Raw genomic sequence first — 22,616 nt, forward strand, 5'->3', positions numbered from 1 at the left:
TCCACATGCTGTCAGCTTTGCCTTCTACAGACACAGGGCCTCTCCCCTTTGAGGGGGACCCCTCTGGCTGTGGGGGTGTGCCCTCCCTATTGGCAGAAATGTGGGGGGCAGGCAAACAACAGGCTTACGATTTGGATTGTGTCCTGCACATAAACACCTGGGAGAGCAGAGCCAGGACTGTGGCAGTGGGGAGTGTATGCCGCAGGAGGTGGTGATGAGACAGCGTGGCTATACAGAAGGATTCTGGGTGTGCCAACTCTAGTAGAGCCAGTAGGCATGTGCTCCATAGGTGAGATGCAAGCACAGGCTCGCAGTGGACACAGGACTCCTTCCCGATTCAGGACAGCAGGGGCCACTGCCCGAGGCGGGACTCCTCCAGGGCGCAGAGCAGGTTTTGCTGCAGGACTGGCTCAGCTTTGCTGGTTCCAAGGACTCAGTTCAGCCGTCTTCCACCCTCAGACAGACTGGGACAGGTTGGGGACCTTGATGTTGAGCTCGCCAATGTTGATATTCCGAGGCATCTCTGGCAGGTTGATGTTTTTCACGGCAGACACGGCCCGGGCGGGCGCTGCTGAAAGGCCACCCTTGGATTTCTCCAGCCTGTTCTGAGCTTCAATCTGAGCCACGATTTAATTCATGTTTGTTTCCAATACCATCCCACCCCCCACCACCTCCTGAAGAATGTAGTGCACCTTATCCATATAGAAGGTCAAATCCAATTCACAAACATTTTCGAAATACATATCCAGAGTCTCCACAAAAACCTGGATGAGGTCCAAGATCCCAAGTTCACTCTCTGATGAATCCACACAAAATACAAAATAGAGGGTAGCATAATGCTGATAAATCAGTTTGTAGTCAGAGCCACCAATCAAACTTCCACCCTCCAAGAAGTTACAGATGTTTCATCCCACTTGAGAACTAGATGGAAGGTCTCTCAAATAATCTGCTGTTGAATTTCTTCTGGGAAATGCTGGCAGAAACTGACCAGCCGGGGCTTCCTGTGGTTACTGAAAACCAGAATTGCCTGAATCACCTTTGCCTGCCATGATCCTTTCACCGGCTACTTCCAGAGAGCATCTCCCATTTATGTCTCTTATAGTCTTTTTTTTTTTGTCTACTTTAACTCTATGTTTCTCTTTAAAACATTTTTATTAATTATTGTAAATTTATTTTGTATTTACATGTAAATTACTATGTAAATTAGAACCTTATTGAGAATCACACCCTTATTATGAGAAATTTAGCACAAATTATACTTCCTTTATCTTTCCTCAATATGCATTTTATTTTTCTTTGGCTAGCACTGGACATCCCCAACTCCTTCAACTCTGCCTTATACGAAAATTTCCAGTCTTACTGTCCTGAATATTTTTCTCTATGTACAGTCTTACGGTAATGCTCTTCTAAGATATGATGTTAAAAATAAGGTAGAATTCCATATTATCTGACCAATATGGATTATTGTAGAATGTAGTCTCTCTCAGTTTAGCCACCATGCATTTACCAAGTCAAGCTAAGATTGCATATGGGTGGCCCAATCTCCTAGGTGGCTCCCACTGCACATGAATTCAGCAGGAATTCCGTTGGGAAAGGCAATATCACATGCAGTTTTTGGGTTTCTACTTGGCCACATAAGAATGGGCCTTGAGGCAGGAACACTTGTTTACCAAGAGATGAAGAAACCTCACAGCTTGTGCTGAATTTACTACATTGTGTGGGAATAGCTTTTGCTGTTCAGACTCAACGTGTATTTCTTTGTTTTGCTTAAGCATGTGCCTCATATGGCACCTGGCCAACCCACTACTATATCTGTCCCTTGCCAGGAGGGGACAGGATCTTTTTGCTGTAGCAGAAGAGGGATTCCTGCAGGTTAATTGCCCTGTGTCCACTGCTGGGAGGGACCTGCTGGCAGTGGGGTACTGACACCCACTAATGAAGTTAATCTTGCTCTGCCTCATCTCTAGGTGAGTAAATCATTGTTCCATCCAATGCTTGACTGCATTGTGTTTTCTCTGGCAACTCTGATATCAAAATGCAGTGGACAGAAGTGTTCAGACTTCTACTTCTGATAATAAGCCACAGATGCCACTTGCTTGACAGTTTAATTAACACCCACTACCTTATAGTGCTGGTTCTGTTGACTTTCTTGTGTACATTTCCTTATATGTACTAAATATTCTAAAAGTATTCATTGAACAAAAGAATATGTAAATGAACACAGGAGGTAAAAATTACAAAGTGTACATGATTGAGATTTTCTACAAAGGACAGTCTTTATTAATTTTATGTTTGAGGAAAAAAATTTCATCAAAATTTACTTCAATTAAGTCAATAAATGTCATTCTTGAAAGTTATGTTTTTATAATTGCAGTCACTTACTATAATTATGCAACACTTGCTTTTAGAAAGGACAAGTAGTTTTGAACTGTGTAGCAAATGACACCTTATGTAATGTAAGCAATTTATAACTGGGTAACTTTAATAGTCTATGAACTATAATAAATACTTTAAGTAATGTTTTACCAGTATGGAATAATTGTCTGATTAGCAATGCACCACTACAAAATGACAAGAGCTTCATAAAAAAGAAGTATGTGCTCTACAAATTGTAGGATAAATTCTGGAGGTTAGAGGACAGGAAAAGTGATATTATTAATATAGAACTTCTACTAAATAATCCATTAAAATTGTTTTAAGTATACTTGAAAGTCCTTAGTATGTGGTACTATTATTTTAAAATGTTGATCAAAACACATAGATTTTATTTTTAATTCAGTTGTAAGGATTACAATAAAAATATGTATATAATCTCCTTTCACTGTTTTTTTTGGGAGCATGTATCTTTAAACCAAAAGCGATTATCACAATGTATTTTCTTGAATTATGAATATATATTATTAATCTTAGGTGGCCACTGAAAGGAGGAACCCAAGGATGAAAAGTACTACAACAATTTGTTTTATATCTACTACTGTGATTTATTATCAAGGAGTCTGTCATTTTCTGAAGTTTTAATATTTGTTATTTTAACTGTCTCACTCCTCCAAAAATAAAGCAGATCAGGGATTGAGTTTTCATCACTACTCTATCCTTGGTAAGTAGAAGAACACTTGACACATAGAAGCACTCAAAAAATATTGTGACATGTAAGTATGAATGTGTAATCACATAAGGTGATTATTTTATTCTTGGTAACTTAGCTGAATACTTGTTCAGAGAGACCTTAGGGAATCATTTTGGCCAAGATTCTTGGAGAACTCCTTCCTGAAAAGATGATCTTTGAGTAAATCAGAATAAAGAGAAGGAATTAGCAATACAAAGATATGAATCAACATAATTCCAAGTAAAGAGATGAAAAAGCACTGACTTTGTAATTAACTGTGTACTATTTTCCCAGTATTTGTATTTGCCAAAGACAAATATAAAATTAATTGTATAACATGGTTCCCAACAAAAAGGAAATTACATACAGCTTTGTAAGGAGATGGAGTACCATGTGAATAAAGCAGACTTGTTTTTAAAATTCGCAGATATATGTGATCTATTCTAAATGTGCTAAGTATAGTTATCTTCTTAATAAAGTTATCCTCTAATCCTAGTTTCCAATAATTGCTTATGAATGGGTACAGAATAATATCAAATTATTTTTCTGAGTATTTTGAAATAATTATATCATTTTTATTAGTAGTAGTATATTAACATACTGAACTGTATTGATAGATTTTCAAATAGAAAACCATTCTGGAATTCCTAAAATACTACCTCCTTGGTTCTTGATGTAACAGCCTCTTTAAACCACTGAGTTTTATTAGCTGATATTTGTTTAGGATTTTTGCTTCTACATTCATGAATAAGACGGATTTGTATTTTTATTACCATGAACTTGTCAAGTTTTGATATCAAAATGATGTTGATTTCATAAAGAGTTGAGAAATATCTTTTCTCCTCTTCTTATTTATTAGAGCTTTTGTAAAGAGAGATGCTAGTCCCTCCTTAAATATTTGTTAGAATTCATCAGTGAACCAATCTGGGCCTAGAGTTACAGAAAGTCACTAATTTTAATATTAAATATATATCAACAATTCTAATGTTTTATCTTATGTGAGCTTCTGGTAAATTTATTTTTCTAGAACGTATACAGTTAGTTTTCCAAAATCATTGACCTAACATTCATAATAACCCCCAGATTTCTAAATTTCTCTAAAATTAGAGATATATTTAGTAACATTTTCCCATTTATGATATTGGTTACTTATTAGTTACTCTCTTCCTTGATCATTCTTGCCAGAGGTTCCAGGCATTTGTCAATTGTATTGGTCTTTACAAAGAACTAAGGCAGAAGGTGCCTTAATCACCTCTATCATAGGTTGATTTTCAATTTTAATAACACCTGTTCATTTCTGCATTGTTTTCTATCTTTTGTTATTTTTAGGTATGATTTGTTGATTTTTTTCTAACTTTATTTATCCTAGTCTTGGATAATTAATGTTCAGTCCTCTTTTTAAAGTAGGCATTATCGCTCTAAATTTCCTATTAGTGAAATATAACTGCATTGCCCAACTTTCGATATGTCAAATTTACTCACTTCCATTGTGATGTTTGCTTTAAATCTAAAAGTTATGAGGGTAGGAACTTCAAGATGGCGGAAGAGTAAGACGTGGAGATCACCTTCCTCCCCACAAATACATCAGCAATACATCTACATGTGGAAAAACTACTACAGAACACCTACTGAACACTGGCAGAAGACCTCAGACCTCCCAAAAGGCAAGAAACTCCTCACGTACCTGGGTAGGGCAAAAGAAAAAAGAAAAAGCAGAGACAAAAGAATAGGCACGGGGGCTTACCTGGTGGCGCAGTGGTTGTGAGTCTGCCTGCTAATGCAGGGGACACGGGTTCGAGCCCTGGTCTAGGAGGATCCCACATGCCGCAGAGTAACTAGTCCTATGAGCCACAACTTCTGAGCCTGCAGGTCTGGAACCTGTGCTCCGCAACAAGAGAGGCCGCGATAGTGAGAGGCCCTCAACTGCAATGAAGAGTGGCCCCCACTTGCCACAACTAGAGAAAGCCCTCACACAGAAACAAAGACCCAACACAGCAAAAATAAATAAATTAATTAATTAACTCCTACCCCCAACACCTTCTTTAAAAAAAAAAAAAAAAGAGAATAGGGACGGGGCCTGCACCAGTGGGAGGGAGCTGTGAAGGAGGAAAGGTTTCCACGCACTAGGAAGCCCCTTCGCGGGCAGAGACTGCGGGTGGTGGAAGGGGGAGCTTCGGAGCCATGGAGGAGAGCACAGCCACAGGGGTGCGGAGGGCAAAGTGGAGAGATTCCCTCACAGAGGGTTGGTGCCGACCAGCACTCACCAGCTCGAGAGGCTTGTCTGCTCAACTGCTGAGATGGGTGGGGGCTGGGAGCTGAGACTTGGGCTTTGGTCGGATCACAGGGAGAGGACTGGGGTTGGTGGCATTAACACAGCCTGAAGGGGATAGTGCACCACAGCTAGCCGGGAGGGAGTCCGGGAAAAGGTCTGGACCTGCTGAAGAGGCAAGAGACTTTTTCTTGCCTCTTTGTTTCCTGGTGCACGAAAGGGGATTAAGAGCGCCACTTAAAGGAGCTCCAGAGACAGGCGCAGGCTGCGGCTATCAGTGCGGACCCCAGAGGTGGGCATGGGACACTAAGGCTGCTGCTTCAGTCACCAAGAAACCTGTGTGAAACCACAGGTCACTCTCCACAACACCCCTCCTAGGAGCCTGTGCAGCCCACCACTTCCAGGGTCCTGTGATCCAGGGACAAATCCCCAGGAGAACGCATGGTGCGCCTCAGGCTGGTGCAACGTCATGCCAGTCTCTGCCGCCGAACGCTCTCCCCGCATTCTGTACCCCTCCCTCCCCCCGGCCTGAGGGAACCAGAGCCCCGAATCAGCTGCTCCTTTAACCCCGTTCTGTCTGAGCAAAGAACAGATGCCCTCACACAACCCACAAGCAGAGGTGGGGCCAAATCCAAGGCTGAACCCTGGGAGTAGTACGAACAAAGAAGAGAAAGGGAAATCTCTCCCAGCAGCCTCAGGAGCAGCAGATTAAATCTCCAGAAACAGCTTGATGTACCCTGCATCTCTGGAGTACCTGAATAGACAACGAATGATCCAAATTGAGGAGATGGACATTGGGAGCAACGATACATATATATATATTTTTTTCCCTTTTTCTCTTTTTGTGAGTGTGTATGTGTATGTTTCTGTGTGTGATTTTGTCTGTATAGCTTTGCTTTTACCATTTGTCCTATGGTTCTGTCTGTCTGTTTTTGTATTTTTTTTATACATAAAAAATATTTTTTTTCTTAATAATTATTTTTTATCTTAATAACTATTTTATTTTATCTTCTTTTTTCTTTCTTTCTGTTTTTTCTCCCTTGGATTCAGAGCCGTGTGGAGGACAGGCTCTTGGTACTCCAGCCAGGCATCAGGGCTGTGCCACTGAGGTGGGAGAGCCAAGTTCAGTACACTGGTCCACAAGAGACCTCCCAATTCCATGTAATATCAAATGGCGAAAAACTCCGAGAGATGTCCATCTCAATGCCAAAACCCAGCTACACTCAATGACCAGGAAGCTACAGTGAAGGACACCCAATGCCAAACAACTAGCAAGACAGGAACACAAGCCCATCCATTAGCACAGAGGCTGCCTAAAACCATAATAAGGCCACAGGCCCCCTAAAACACACCGCCAGGTGTGGACGTGCCCAGGAGAAACACAAGATCCAGCCTCATCCACCAGAAAACAGGCACTAGTCCCCTCTACCAGGAAACCTACACAACACACTGAACCAACCTTAGCCACTGGGGACAGACACTGAAAACAACAGAAAATACGAACCTGCAGCCTGTGAAAACGAGACCCAAATGCAGTAAGTTAAGCAAAATGAGAAGACAGAGAAACACACAGCAGATGAAGGAGCAAGGCAAAAAAACCGCCAGACCTAACAAATGAAAAGGAAATAGGCAGTCTACCTGAAAAATAATTCAGAATAATGATAGAAAAGATGATCCAAATCTTGGAAATAGAATGGAGAAAATACAAGAAACGCTTAACAAGGATCTAGAACAACTAAAGAGCAAACCAACAGTGATGAACAACACAATAAATGAAATTAAAAATTCTCTACAAGAGATCAATAGCAGAATAACTGAGGCAGAAGGATGGATAAGTGACCAGGAAGATAAAACAGTGGAAATAACTACTTCAGAGAAGAATAAAGAAAAAAAGAATGAAAAGAACTGAGGACAGTCTCAGAGACCTCTGGGACAACATTAAACACATCAACATTCAAATTATAGGGTTCCCAGGAGAAGAAGAGAAAAAGAAAGGGACTGAGAAAATATTTGAAGAGATTATAGTTGAAAACCTTCCTAATATGGGAAAGGAGATAGTTAATCAGGTCTAGGAAGCACAGAGAGTCCCATACAGGATAAGTCCAAGGAGAAACATGCCAAGACACATATTAATCAAACTAAAAGAAATTAAATACAAAGGAAAAAATATTAAAAGCAGCAAGGGAAAAACAACAAATAACACACAAGGGAATCCCCATAAGGTTAACAGCTGATCTTTCAGCAGAAACTCTTCAAGCCAGAAGGGAGTGGCAGGACATATTTAAAGTGATGAAGGAGAAAAACCTGCAACCAAGGTTACTCTACACAGGAAGGATCTCATTCAGATTTGACAAGAGAAATTAAAAGTTTACAGTCAAGCAAAAGCTAAGAGAATTCAGCACCACCAAACCAGCTTTACAACAAATGCTAAAGGAGCTTCTCTAGGCAGGAACACATGAGAAGGAAAAGACCTACAATAATAAACACAAAACAATTAAGAAAATGGTAATAGGAACATACATATAGATAATTACCTTAAATATAAATGGATTAAATGCTCCAACCAAAAGACATAGATTGGCTGAATGGATAGAAAAACAAAACCTGTAGATGTGCTGTCTACAAGAGACCCATTTCAGACGTAGGGACACATACAGATTGAAAGTGAGGGGACGGAAAAAGATATTCCACGCAAATGGAAATCAAAGAAAGCTGGAGTAGCAATTCTCATATCAGACAAAATATACTTTAAAACAAAGACTATTACAAGGGACAAAGAAGGACATTACATAATGATCAAGGGATCAGTGCAAGAACAAGATATAACAATTGTAAATACTTATGCACCCAACATAGGAGCACCTCAATACATAAGGCAAATACTAGAGCCATAAAAGGGGAAATCGACAGGAACACAATCATAGTAGGGGACTTTAACACCTCATGTTCACCAATGGACAGATCATCCAAAATGAAAATAAATAAAGAAACACAAGCTTTAAATGATACATTAAACAAGATGGACTTAACTGATATTTATTGGACATTCCACCCAAAAACAACAGAATACACATTCTTCTCAAGTGCTCATGGAACATTCTCCAGGACAGCTCATATCCTGGGTCACAAATCACCCTTGGTAAATTTAAGAAAACTGCAATCATATCAAGTATCTATTCTGACCACAATGCTATGAGACAAGATATCAATTATAGGAAGAAATCTGTAAGAAATAAAAACACTTGGAGGCTAAACAGTACACTACTTAATAACCAAGAGATCACTGAAGAAATCAAAGAGGAAATAAAAAAAATACCTAGAAACAAATAACAGTAAAAACATAACAGCCCAAAACCTATAGAGTGCAACAAAAGCAGTTCTAAGAGGGAAGTTCATACCTATACAAGCCTACCTTAAGAAAAAAGAAACATCTCAAATAAACAAGCTAACCTTACACATAAAGCAGTTAGAGAAAGAAGAACAAGAAACCCCAAAGTTAGTACAAGGAAAGAAATCATAAAGATCAGATCAGAAATAAATGAAAAAGAAATGAAGGAAAAAATAGCAAAGATCAATAAATCTAAAAGCTGGTTCTTTGAGAAGATAAACAAAATTGATAAACCATTAGCCAGACTAATCAAGAAAAAAAAGGGAGAAGACTCAAATCAATAGAATTAGAAGTGAATAGGGAAAGTAACAACTGACACTGCAGAAATACAAAGGATCATGAGAGATTACTACAGGCAACTATATGCCAATAAAATGGACAACCTGGAAGAAATGGGCAAATTCTTAGAAATGCAGAACTTTCCGAGACTGAACCAGGAAGAACTAGAAAATATGAACAGACCAATCACAAGCACTGAATTTGAAACTGTGATTAAAAATTCTCCAACAAATAAAAACTCAGGACCAGATGGCTTCACAGGCGAATTCTATCAAACATTTAGAGAAGAGCTAACACTTATCCTTCTCAAACTCTTCCAAAACATAGCAAAGGAAGAAACACTCCCATACTCATTCTAAAAGACCACCATCACTCTGATACAAAAACCAGACAAGAATGTCACAAAGAAAGAAAACTATAGGCCAATATCACTGATGAACATAGATGGAAAAATCCTCAACAAAATACTAGCAAACAGAATCCAACAGCACATTAAAAGGATCATACACTATGATCAAGTGAGGTTTATCCCAGAAATGCAAGGATTCAATATACACAAATCAATCAACGTGACACACCATATTAACAAACTGAAGGAGAAAAAACATATGATCATCTTTATAGATGCAGAGAAAGCTTTCGACAAAATTCAACACCCATTTATGATAAAAACCCTCCAGAAAGTAGGCATAGAGGGAACTTTCCTCAACATAATAAAGGCCATATATGACAAACCCACAGCCAACAATGTCCTCAATGGTGAAAAACTGAAAACACTTCCACTAAGATCAGGAACAAGACAAGGTTGCCCACTCTCACCACTCTTATTCAACATAGTTTTGGAAGTTTTATCTGCAGCAATCAGAGGAGAAAAATAAATAAAAGAAATCCAAATTGGAAAAGAAGAAGTAAAGCTGTCACTGTTTGCAGGTGACATGATACTATATAGAGAGAGTCCTAAAGATGCTACAAGAAAACTACTAGAGCTAATCAATGAATCTGGTAAAGTAGTAGGATTCAAAATTAATGCACAGAAATCTCCTGCACTCTTATACACTAATGATGAACAATCTGAAAGTGAAATTAAGAAAATGCTCCCATCTACCATTGCAACAAAAAGAATTAAATATCTAGGAATAAAACTACCTAAGGAGAGAAAAGACCTGTATGCAGAAAATTATAAGACACTGATGAAAGAAATTAAAAATGATACAAATAGACAGAGAGATATACCATGTTCTTGGATTGGAAGAATCAACATTGTGAAAATGACTCTACTACCCAAAGCAATCTACAGATTCAATGCAATCCCTATCACACTACCACTGGCATTTTTCACAGAACTAGAACAAAAATTTCACAATTTGTATGGAAACACGAAAGACCCCGAATAGCAAAAGCAATCTTGAGAAAGAAAAGCAGAGCTGGAGGGGTCAGGCTCCCTGACTTCAGACTATGCTACAAAGCTACAGTAATCGAGACAGCATGGTAGTGGCACAAAAACAGAAATATAGATCAATGGAACAGGATAGAAAGTCCAGAGATAAACCCACACACATATGGTCATCACCTTATCTTTGATAAAGGAGGAAAGAATATACAGTCGAGAAAAGACAGCTTCTTCAATAAGTGGTGCTGGGAAAACTGGACCACTACATGTAAAAGAATGAAATTAGAACACTCCCTAACACCACAGAGAAAAATAAACTCAAAATGGATTAAAGACCTAAATGTAAGGCCAGACAGTATAAAACTCTTAGAGGAAAACATAGGCAGAACACTCTATGACATAAATCACAGCAAGATCCTTTTTGACCCACCTCCTAGAGAAATGGATATAAAAACAAAAATAAACAAATGGGACCTAATGAAACTTCAAAGGTTTTGCACAGTAAAGGAAACCATAAACAAGATGAAAAGACAACCCTCAGAATGTGAGAAAATATTTGTAAATGAAGCAACTGACAAAGGATTAATCTCCAAAACATACAAGCAACTAATGCAGCTCAATATTAAAAAACCAAACAACCCAATCCAAAAATGAGCAGACGACCTAAATAGACATTTCCCCAAAGAAGATACACAGATTGCCAACAAACACATTAAAGAATGCTCAACTTCATTAATCATTAGAGAAATGCAAATCAAAATTACAATGAGATATCATCTCACACCGGTCAGAATGGCCATCATCAAAAAATCTACAAAGAATAAATGTGGAAGAGGATGTGGAGCAAATGGAACCCTCTTGCGCTGTTGGTGGGTACGTAAATTGATACAGCCACTATGGAGAACAGTATGGAGGTTCCTTAAAAAACCCAAAACAGAACTACCATATGACCCAGCCATCCCACTACTGGGCATATACCCTGAGAAAACCATAATTCAAAAAGTGTTATGTACCAAAATGTTCATTGAAGCTCTATTTACAATAGTGAGGACATGGAAGCAATCTAAGTGTCCATCAACAGATGAATAGATAAAGAAGACGTGGCACCTATACACAATGGCATATTACTCAGCCATATAAAGGAAAACTGAGTTATTTGTAGTGAGGTGGATGGACCTAGAGACTGTCATACAGAGTGAAGTAAGTCAGAAAGAGAAAAACATACTGTATGTTAACACATATATATGGAATCTAAAAAAAGAAAAAAAAAAGGTCAGAAGATCCTAGGGGCAAGATGGGAATAAAGATGCAGACCTACTAGAGAATGGACTTAAAGATATGGGGAGGGCATAGGGTAAGCTGGGACAAAGTGAGAGAGTGGTATGGACATATATACACTACCAGACGTAAAATAGAGAGCTAGTGGGAAACAGCCGCATAGCACAGGGAGATCAGCTCAGTGCTTTTTGACCACCTAGAGGGGGAGGATAGGGAGGGTGGTAGGGAGGGAGATGCAAGAGGGAAATGATATGGGCACATATGTATATGTATAACTGATTCACTTTGTTATAAAGCAGAAACTAACACACCATTGTAAAACAATTATAGTCTTATAAAAATGTAAAATAAATAAATAAATAAAAATAAAAGTTATGAGAAATGTATTAAATGAATTCAAATTATTGGTGGGAATTCTAGCTTTCCTTTTTCATAATTTCCATCATAATTCCACTGGGTCTGAAACATACTCTCTATGGTTTCATTCATTTGAAATTGTTGATACTTGCTTTATGCATCAGCATATGTTCAATTTCATTCAATTACCTTTGAGCAATCTAAAGAGATCTTTATTCTTCATTCGTTGTTTATATGACAATTAGGACATGATTGTTGACTTCATTTTTGTTAAAATTTCTATTTTCTATATGTAACTGATAATTATCTGAAAATTCCCAAATGTAATTGTTGATTTATTTATTTATCTTTGCAGCTCTAACTGGTTTTATGTATTTGAAATTATGTTAATGGGACCTTAAAATTTAGAATTGCTATATATTTCTGCTATCCCCCAATTTTTATCATTATGAAATGTCAGTTTTTAACTAAACATTTTCTTATTCTGATATTAAAAGTTTTCCAACTTTCTTTTATATAGAATAAAATGTAAGTATGCAGAAGCTAATTTTTATTTTTCTAAGCATGTCTCTTTTAAGCAGTACATAGCTTTTTTCTTTAATTGAAGTATAGTTGATTTACAATGTTGTGTTAGTTTCTGGTGTACAACAAAGTGATTCAATTATACATATATATATACATATTCTTTTTCATATTCTTTTCCATTATGGTTTATTACAGGATATTGAATATAGTTCCCTATGCTGTACAGTAGGACCTTATTGTTCATTTTATATATAGTAGTTTGTATCTGCTAATCCCAACCCCTACTTTATCTCTCCCCACCCCTTTTCCTCTTTGGTAAACATAAGTTGTTTTTTTTTTCTATATGAGTCTGTTTCTGTTTCATAAATATGTTCATTTTTGTCATATTTTTGATTCCACATATAAGTGATATCATATGGTATTTGTCTTTATCTTTCTGACTTCATTTACTATGATAATCTCTAGATCCAGCCATGTTGCTGCAAATGGTATTATTTCATTCTTTTTTATAGCTGTGTAGTATTCCATTGTGTATATATACCACATCTTCTTTACCCATTCATCTGTCAATGGACATTTAGATTGCTTTCATGTCTTGGGTACTAGTGGTGCTGTAAACACTGGGGTGCATGTATCTTTTTGAATTATAGTTTGGTTTTTTTTCTAGATATATGCCCAGTAGCGGGATTGCTGGATCATACAGCAACTCTATTATTAGTTTTTACCGAAAACTGAAGCACAGGAAGATGCAACATGAACAGCCATGGTACTTTTGAGGAAGCTTCAGCTTGGGATGGTAGGATAGCTCCACCACCATTCTGGCTACCCCTCATTCTCCATGACCTTGGTTAGAGTGTTCATATTGTTCTGGGTTCCATGATAAGTGTTCAAAAAGTATTTTTGTTTTAACTGACAATTAACTCAGTAAAACTCAAACTGCAAATTTGTCATGTCTGAAAGATACAACGATTTGGATCTCAATTTAGAATGCTTTTTGTCTATCATGTGTATGAACAGAAATAATCAGGTAGACAAAATGGCAGAGATTATGCACTAACTTTGTGATATACTCTCTCTGGTTCTGTCTTTGCTAAGCTTTCTTGTACATTGTCCTGTGGCTCATACGTGAGGCACCTTCTTTTGGTTCCTCAAGTCAAGAATATGGCAAGCTGGTCATTCAGAGTTTAGCCACTAAAAATGTGAAACTCACACTCTGGTTGTCACTTGCAACAATATGTGCCTGTGTTAGTTCATTCCAATAGTTTTTTTTTTTTTTTGAGTATTTACTTGGATGATTTATTTGTTATAAATCTAATCTTTCATACCAAAAAGGGAATTAAGCTTGGACAGAGTTTGAATGGCTTCATAGTCCTGAAGGGCTTTCATTGGCTTGGTATTTTTCATCAGTTTTGGAAAATTCTTTACTATTATTTCTATGAACATTTATTCTCTCCATTTTCTCAATTATCCCTTTCTGTGGCTTGAATTATACTTTCAGGAATGTTTGGCCTTTTAACTATATCATCTGTGTAGAGTGACCATGTGTCCTGGTTTGACCAATCTGTCAAAATTTCCACCTATGAATATCAATTAATATCTGTTAACTGAGTGATGAATTTTACTTTCAAAACTCAGTTTAGAAATAAATTATACAGTCACCTTTATCATATATCTGTTTTAACCTTTTGTGTTTATTATTTTTTTCTTTAAATTTGTCTTGATATTTTATTTTGACCCATGTCCCTATTCACAGACTTCATCTCTTTACCTGTGCCTAATCTATTGTTTAACTAATTGATTTAGCTCTTAAACTCAGTTAAACATTTTTCATTATATATTCATCAAGAATTTATACTTATTTCTTAAAATATTTTATACTTCTATACCAATCTCAATAATATTTCATATTATTTACTCTGGGTTTCTCCATTACTTGGATTCTCTATAGGTCTCTTTCTATTGTCTGTTGTTTCTCTTGCTTTCAGTGATATGTCATTTCTTCCTGAAATGTCGTTATTTTTAATTGCACACTAGAAAATGTACATAAAATATTACAAAGCTAATATAATATCAACTGTTCTCTTTCATAAGAGAGAACTTATAACTGCATCTGATAAATGACTATGCTAGGGAAACTAGCACTCTCAGAACACCTTAATTCCATCAGCTTAAGATGATTTAAACCTGAGTCAGTCCCTTTAAAAGTCCATCACTTTCTATTTATCCTCATTTCAAATGGTTTAGCTTTTTAGTATTTTTATCCAAAGACTAGGCAGTTCACCAAGGCTATCCCTCCTTGAAATCTCTCAACACCAAATTTTTATTTCATGAAGTCCCTTGACTTTGCCTAGTCAACTGAAAAAAAAAATTCTGGATGTCTCAGGCCTGAAAAGTTAACTTGAAACAGTTTAAGTAAGAGGACTTTTATGATTCTTTCAGGAAAAATCCTAAATTCTCTACAACATGGTACACCTATTATCATATTCTTAAATTTCTCCAAGTAAAGTAGGTAAAAATACACAGATTTCAGATCAAAATGAATATTAATGACACTGGATTCACAGAATTGATTTCATGCCATTTAAAAGGCAGTTACCTCATCTGTACAGTTGATCAAATCACCTATTAAGATTCCTTAGGTCCAATTGTAGGAAAATGAGATAGCTGGAATTTATTTCTATTATGTCCCTCACAAGATTACCAGTGACAAAATAACTTTAAATATGTAATGACTCCTGCAAAATAAAAATAAGCAAACAAACATAACCGCCCCACAAACAAGGACTCTTATTTATTCTGGTTTCTTCTTAATAATAAAACCTCAAGGATAAAAAATACCGCTCTAAGAAAGTTAAATTTAAACATTCAGTGATTTAAGACTTTTGTAGATTTATTTTAATATTATCCACACAATCTCTTTTCATATCATTTTATAAGGACTCTGTGACCCACAAGAAAATTACTTATTCTCATGTGTTCCATAAGCAACCCTATCAATCAAATTTGAATGTAGACCCACTGTTTACCAATAAGATATTCAGACATCCCTTGGGTGATATATACACAACAAACAAATAAAACTGATTCTGATTTCCCAATACATTGTTGTCAATATGTAGTTAGGAAAAAGCAAAACTGGTTATCAGATCCAAATGAAAAAGACATCTCAACTCCTCTAGTACATTTCATTATTTACACATTTCATTGGACAATTACCATACTTGATCAACCATGTAAGCTTCCTTCCATTGGAGGAGACTTTACTATTCTGCTGCTACTGTGAAAAATTTGCTGCTGCTAGCCACTGTGATATCACAAGCAGGAGGAGCTTTGGTGGGAGTTTTGTGGCTATACTTGAATTACTACAGGATTTACCAAAGCCAATAATCTCTATTATTAACATTATCAAGTTATAATGGAGGAAGTCATTACTGTATCTTCTATACTATAGCTTAGATCACAGTATTGGTCTTCCAAACCTAACAAAATAGTACTTTCATAAATCAAGTATAGTCTATAAAATGACATGAATTATTGAATTACAGATGTCATAAAATACCATTCAAAACTAGGATCAGAGAATTAAAGGGATTTAGAACCAATTTGTTTGCACAGAGAATGGATATGCCAGGAATTTAATATTATATTTTCTCAATTAATTCTTATAGCCACCATGTAAAGAAGACATAATACCCATTTTATAAATGAATATCTTGAGGCTTATAGCAGTTAAGTGACATGACAGAAATTATAGGTAAGTAGTGGCAAACCCAATATTTTAACTCAGGTCTGAATGACTCAAGTCTGTGAAGTTTTCCATTTCAAAGAGCTCTGCTTCACTGAATGATCTGTTTCAGCACTGATATAAATAATCCATGTATCACACATTTTCAAATTATTAGTATTCAGTAGAATATGAATATACTGATTACTCCAAATGCATACTGATAATTCAATAGACAATTTAGGTTTTTACAGAACCTCAGGTTCATCTTTTTAAACAGAAATAATTAAGGCTCATACATACATGTAGGACAATTCTGACAAAGCTTTCTAATTGCATGGATTCTATTTAATAGGATTCTGCTTTGCCTAGAAATGAATATCATTACAACCCGCATTTTGAACATTACAAAATCTCCATGGTTATTGGTACAAACCTTTGAGGCAGTGACCCATAGTCCAAAGAAGAAATGTCATTGAAACAATGCAACTGATTTCCCAGAAATTATTTAAAATTCCCTGTTATTCCTACAAGGGCCCAATCATACTGAGAACCAGTGGATGTGGGATACTCTCTGAGATGATAGACTTGAACATGGGAGTTAAAGTCACACATGTGGTTATTATTTGATTAAAACTTGCTGCACTGATTATTATTTAAATTAAAACTTGCTGCACTGATTCTATAATTTTATTCAACATTAGTTTAGACAATATCTATTTTTTAATATTATTAATTTTCCTGGTTCTGTAATTCTGTATACAAGAAAGACAAAATGATTGTAAAATACTTTCCTTTAATTTAAATAACTTGACAAAATTATTGCTATATCTATTAATCAACACAGTGGTCTTTTAGTGAGACTAAAAAGTAGACCCTATATTCTGTTTTCAATAAAGGAGTACTAGTATCTCTATGGATTGGCCATGACTTTGGTCCATTTATAGCAGCTTCTGCCTGACAGGTGTTACCATTACCCATTACAATACTAGCTCTGTCACTGTGTATTTAAGGGGGGAATTTCAAGCTGTTCTTCTATGGGTATTTACATTTACCCATGCAATACTAACAGTTTATTATATAGGATTCTGTAATATGCGAAAACTTGAGGAAAATAAAATTAACAATCAGGGCAAATTCGAAGTCAAATGATAGAAGAAAGTTCATCCTGCATTTTAAAAATTTCAGTTAGTCCCATGGCTTATCTAGAAGCACACTTATATTCCTTTCCCCCAGCACAATATTATCCAGATGTGCTTAGGCCACTGACCACTTCTTACCAAAAAAAAAAAAAAAAAAAAAAGGAAGGAAAGAAAAAAAAAAACTAAGAAAAGAAAGAAAGGAAGAAAGAAAAAGAAAAGAAAGAAAGGGGAAAGAGTAGTTACAGAGTTGCATAGATTCTACACAGGTGACATATGCTCTTTGTGCTTCTGGACAGTACTTCAGCCATCTGAAAACACCACATAGGAAGCTTTATTGTAAATATAGTCAGTTCTGCAATAAAGCTTCATATATATGTTCCCAGAAATCACTGGGCTATGCAAAAATCAAGTCATAAAAATAAACAAAAGAGCTTATGGCGAAAATTTGGTTATGCCACAGCACTCAAAAACTTCATCAGTGAGACATTAAAAAAAAATAGATCCTATGTCCAGAAAGTTACAGGCAGGTTTTATCACCTCATTCATGCATGAAATTTAGCTAGAATACTGTTGCATGTGCTTTGATGAGGCTTTAAAGAAAGATACTATCAAAAAGGACTAAAAGATTAGAAACCTGAGGCTTCATATAACTGTGTGTTTATATGAGGTAGAATGAATTTGAGATTTGCCTTCATTTCTATTTTGTAGTAAGTTTGTGGGAGAACAACCTAAACTTCCAACCATCTGTAACTATGGGAGATTTATCTATATCTACCAAAAATCATCCAATAATTACAAATGACCAAACTGACCTGGTTAAGTTTACAGTAATTCTCATGATTCACCTGTTTTCTAACTAGAGTACTGTTAATCTTTATTCATCCACAAATATTTATTCAAGTCTTATATTTGTTCCAAAATTACTTCATAAATAAACTGGATAATAATGTAAAATCAATATATACCATCTACTTACCTGATATATATGCATATATATACCAATTTCTAGGTATATGTACATACACACACACACACACATATACCTTCCTAAACAGAAAATGTTATTCATAGTTTTATTTTCAATGACTGTCATAGCCTTTCCAAGCCCTTTTGTATCCACAATATCATTTTATCACTTTAGAGATGTTTTGAGACAGGAATCATCTTTATTTTACATATGAGGAAACCATGGAAGTACTGGAAGGTCAAACGACTTGCTTAATGTAACTTAATTAGCCCGAGTCAGAATCAGAACCATTCATTGCTTATAGTCTCCTCCCCCATCCACTTAGGGCCCAGCCACAAATAACACTCATGTTTCTGATGTAGCCTTAGAACTTGGGTTCACCCAGTAAATATTTTACTTCTAGATAGTAAGTTAGGATTTGTGGAGTTTCAAGTTTTGTTTTAATACTATGTTTTTATTTTTGTTTGGTGGAGATCAGGATCCATTACTACTACTTAAATGAGCAAGAAAAGTTAAGACCCGTCCCCAAATGACCAACTCAGATCAGAACTACAAGGCACAGATAAGCCCATCATGTAACTGCAAGATTCATTTTCTAAACCCCCTGGAGACTCTCTTAATGGAACCCTTCTTTTCATATTCTTACCACACTGCTTAGTCATTTAGCCGAGCTGTAGTAAAATGGACAAGTGAATTTTCAGCCCTGATTCTCTCTCGCACAGTCACACATTATTCCCAGGGAATAATCTACCCCCTGGGAGTCTCCAGCTGATTGTAAAGTGATTTTCTCACACTGAGTTTTCTGTAAATCCAATACAAAGCCCTAAGTTTATCAGTTAGTATAAGAATACAAATGACACGACACCTGTGGAACCACATTCTCTTCTTTGGAATGTGTAGAAATTAATTGTAGTTAGTAGATCCAAAATTATAATTGTCCAGGGCAGGTAAAATATGAGAGTGAGTAAAATGACATTTTTGCAACAGTGCCTTAAGGCTGAGTTGAAGACACACTTGGGGATAAAATTCTCACTCATTCATGCACAGACACAGTAAATTACCCTAGAAGTAAGTTACAGCAAAGTGTTGTACAATGGTAAAATTATTGATTTAGTTCAGTTTTTATCCTGAGTTAGATGTAAAAGATCAATTGTTAATAACGTCTTGGTCATTTCTAACAGTGCCCAGAGGCACATGAGCAGCGACATGGTGTATAGACAGAAACATAAATAAAGTAAAACAAATACAGGAATATGGTCTTCTACCCACATTTTTTTTTTTTTTTTTTTTTGCGGTACGTGGGCCTCTCACTGCTGTGGCCTCTCCCGTTGTGGAACACAGGTTCCGGACGCACAGGCTTAGTGGCCATGGCTCACGGACCCAGCCGCTCTACGGCATGTGGGATCATGCCCAGACCAGGGCATGAACCTGTGTCCCCTGCATCGGCAGGCGGACTCTCAACCACTGCGCCACCAGGGAAGCCCGCCTCTACCCAAATTTGTTTTCCTTTAGAATTTACCCTTTATCCTCATGGAATTGCTATGAACTTTCATTTGAACAGCAAGGACATTGTATTAGAGGACTCTCTTTCAAGAAATATTAAATATTTTAAAACTAAATTGCTTTTTAAAAATACAGCACTCTGAAGAGTCATCTTTTCCTAGCAACAGTGATTTGAATAAAAACAACAAGAGAACCTACTAAATGTGTTTCCCAAATGTTACATATTTGGGTAAAGAAATGAGAATTAAGTGTACCCAGACCATCTCACCCATATTCTTTTATCTGTTCCTCTCATTTCTTGTTGTTAACCATTTGTGAAAACCTCAGCAGTTGTACAATAAAGATTCATTTATTTTGGTTTTATCTATTTCACTATTTATCAATCCATTCTGAATTGCAAAAAGATTAGTGTGGAAGAAAAAATATAAGGATAAGTTAGATAGCAAGAAATAAAATATAAAAACAGACCTCTGAGCAGATGGTAAGCCCATGCTCTATTCATGCAATTAACTTGCCCTACCCTACTTTGGTATTTTGTAGAAATCAACTCTGATCACTCTGCCTAAGTCTAAGGGTGGTGTCAAATATGTAAGTTGCATACTTTGCTGAAGGGCAATGCCGACGGTAAGTAATATATTCATTTATTCACTCAAGAAAACATGTTTATTGAGCACTTACTATTTACCAGATATTGCTCCAGATGCTAGATTAGCAATGAGTAAAATAGGCAAAGCCTCTGCTCTCATGGAAATTATATGCCAGTGGGTATATTAAAATATTTAAACTATATTATAGGCTTTTTTAAACAAAGGATATACAATCCTAAGGGGTAACCGGTGCTATGAGGAAAAAAATAAAGTGGTGTAAGAGCTGGGAGTTGAGAATTGTTATTTTACATAGAGTCTTCAGGGGAGGCTCTCTTAGGTTGGGATGTTTTAGCAGAGCTAAATGAAATGATGGAGTAAGTCAAAATGATAGTTCCATAAAGAGTTATTTAAAGATCCCCTCATTACTCCAAAAATAACATATGGGAAAGCAGTCTACTATCCAAGAGCTGGCATTTGACTAGCTCACTAGGATTTCTACTTTTCTGATGCTGAGAGTGTCTTTTTTTTTGAAGCCAAAATATATCCTTTTAATAAATTCCTGAAATTAAGTAGAGCAAGGGGCAGCTCCCACTCTTTATCACAGTAACCAGCTCAGTATCTTCCAAATAATTAAAATACAGCCAAATCACACCCATTGCAGTGACTTACACCCTTCAGGCACTTGTTAGAAGCTAAATGAATTCACACTAAATGAATCAGAGATACCTGGATAGTCAATTGTTTGACACAATCAACAATATGGATTTTATAAGACAGCAACTGACTTTATACTTACTGCACCTAATTGATTACATTTATAATGATAGTAAACCAAATCTGTTCTCACTGAAGGAATAATTTTTGAACTTATTTGGTAGTAATATGACAACTTCATATATTTAAAGGTTCTTAAACTGTATTATTCCCTCTAATGAATATATTCAAACAGAAAAAGAGAACCTTGGAAATGTTCATTATAACGTAAATCTGTTAACTTTTAAGTGTTTAACATTTTATTCTTTGTCATCTTACTACTAAATCTTTTAAATTTTGAACAACTGTAATCCATAATCATCTTAATATTACATCAAAGTCAGAATGTAAAATTTGTGGTAGCACAATGATTTCCATGGTTACATTCAAACTTGTCATGAACACTGCAAGAGATAACAGTATTAAAAGGTAGTTGGACACAAATGTAAAATTCTGCAGTAATTAGAAATAACAACCAAGGAAACTAAAGGAAATTGTGGAAAAAGTAAAGAGTGTTTTTGTAGAAGCAAATCTATCTTGTATCATTTTATTTTGGTTTTATTCTGGTTTAAATCCCTTATTAAAAATACATTTCTATTAGTTCATGGCATTGCAAAACTTAGGCAATATTTCATTAGCACAGAATATCTTAACTTTAAGAACAGGAAGTCTGAAAAACAGTGGATAAACAGACCTGACATCAATGTGAATGGGATAAAAACAAGATCACTTGGAAGTAAAATGCTTGTGCACATGAAGTAAATAAATTATTCTGTAAAGAGATGAGGGAATTGAATATTTCAAAAGTATTTATTCTTGGGATTCTACTGCCAAGGAACATTTAATTCTCTTCTATGGAATATTTTGATATATCTATATTTTTCAGTTAAATATAAACCTTAATTTGAAAATTCATTATTCCTAAAAATCTTTACCTTAAAATATGATTTGCTCTTTTCTAATTATTGCTATCAAATTTAAGTCTTCAGAGATTTTTCTTGGGTTCAGATATTTTCTCAGCCAACATTTTGTCTTTATTTTTTGTTTATTAGGCAACATGTATATGAACCTATTACTATCTATGGCAATAGTTCTGTTGATTACAACATTTTTGTGGAGGGTAGGGAGGGAGGACATAAACTTTGGGTATTTTATAGGCAACTTAATTATTTTACTGATTTTTAAAATGTTCTAATTTTCAACTCATCATGTTTATTTTATGATCATATATGATCAATCAGAAGATTGCCAATTTTATCTTTACTTCCTAATGGATATATATTTGGTAGCCTAGTTCTAAAGTAGAATATGCCACACAAGTGAAATGACCAATGGGATGAAATCAACA

General features: G+C 35.9%; 1 pseudogene across 1 annotated transcript in view; it reads right to left on the reverse strand.

Annotated features, from left to right (window-relative positions):
• Positions 1–402: 402 nt before the first annotated feature.
• LOC309815853 (AP-3 complex subunit sigma-2-like) overlaps positions 403–22,616 on the reverse strand; it is a 33,860-nt pseudogene continuing 11,646 nt past the window's right edge. The window contains exon 2 of the transcript in view: positions 403–1,063. The product of the transcript in view is annotated as an AP-3 complex subunit sigma-2-like (transcript). The remainder of the gene's footprint in view (positions 1,064–22,616) is intronic.

The sequence above is a fragment of the Mesoplodon mirus genome (assembly GCF_964341445.2).
Source record: "Mesoplodon mirus genome assembly, chromosome: 2".
Classification (NCBI taxonomy): Eukaryota; Metazoa; Chordata; class Mammalia; order Artiodactyla; family Ziphiidae; genus Mesoplodon; species Mesoplodon mirus.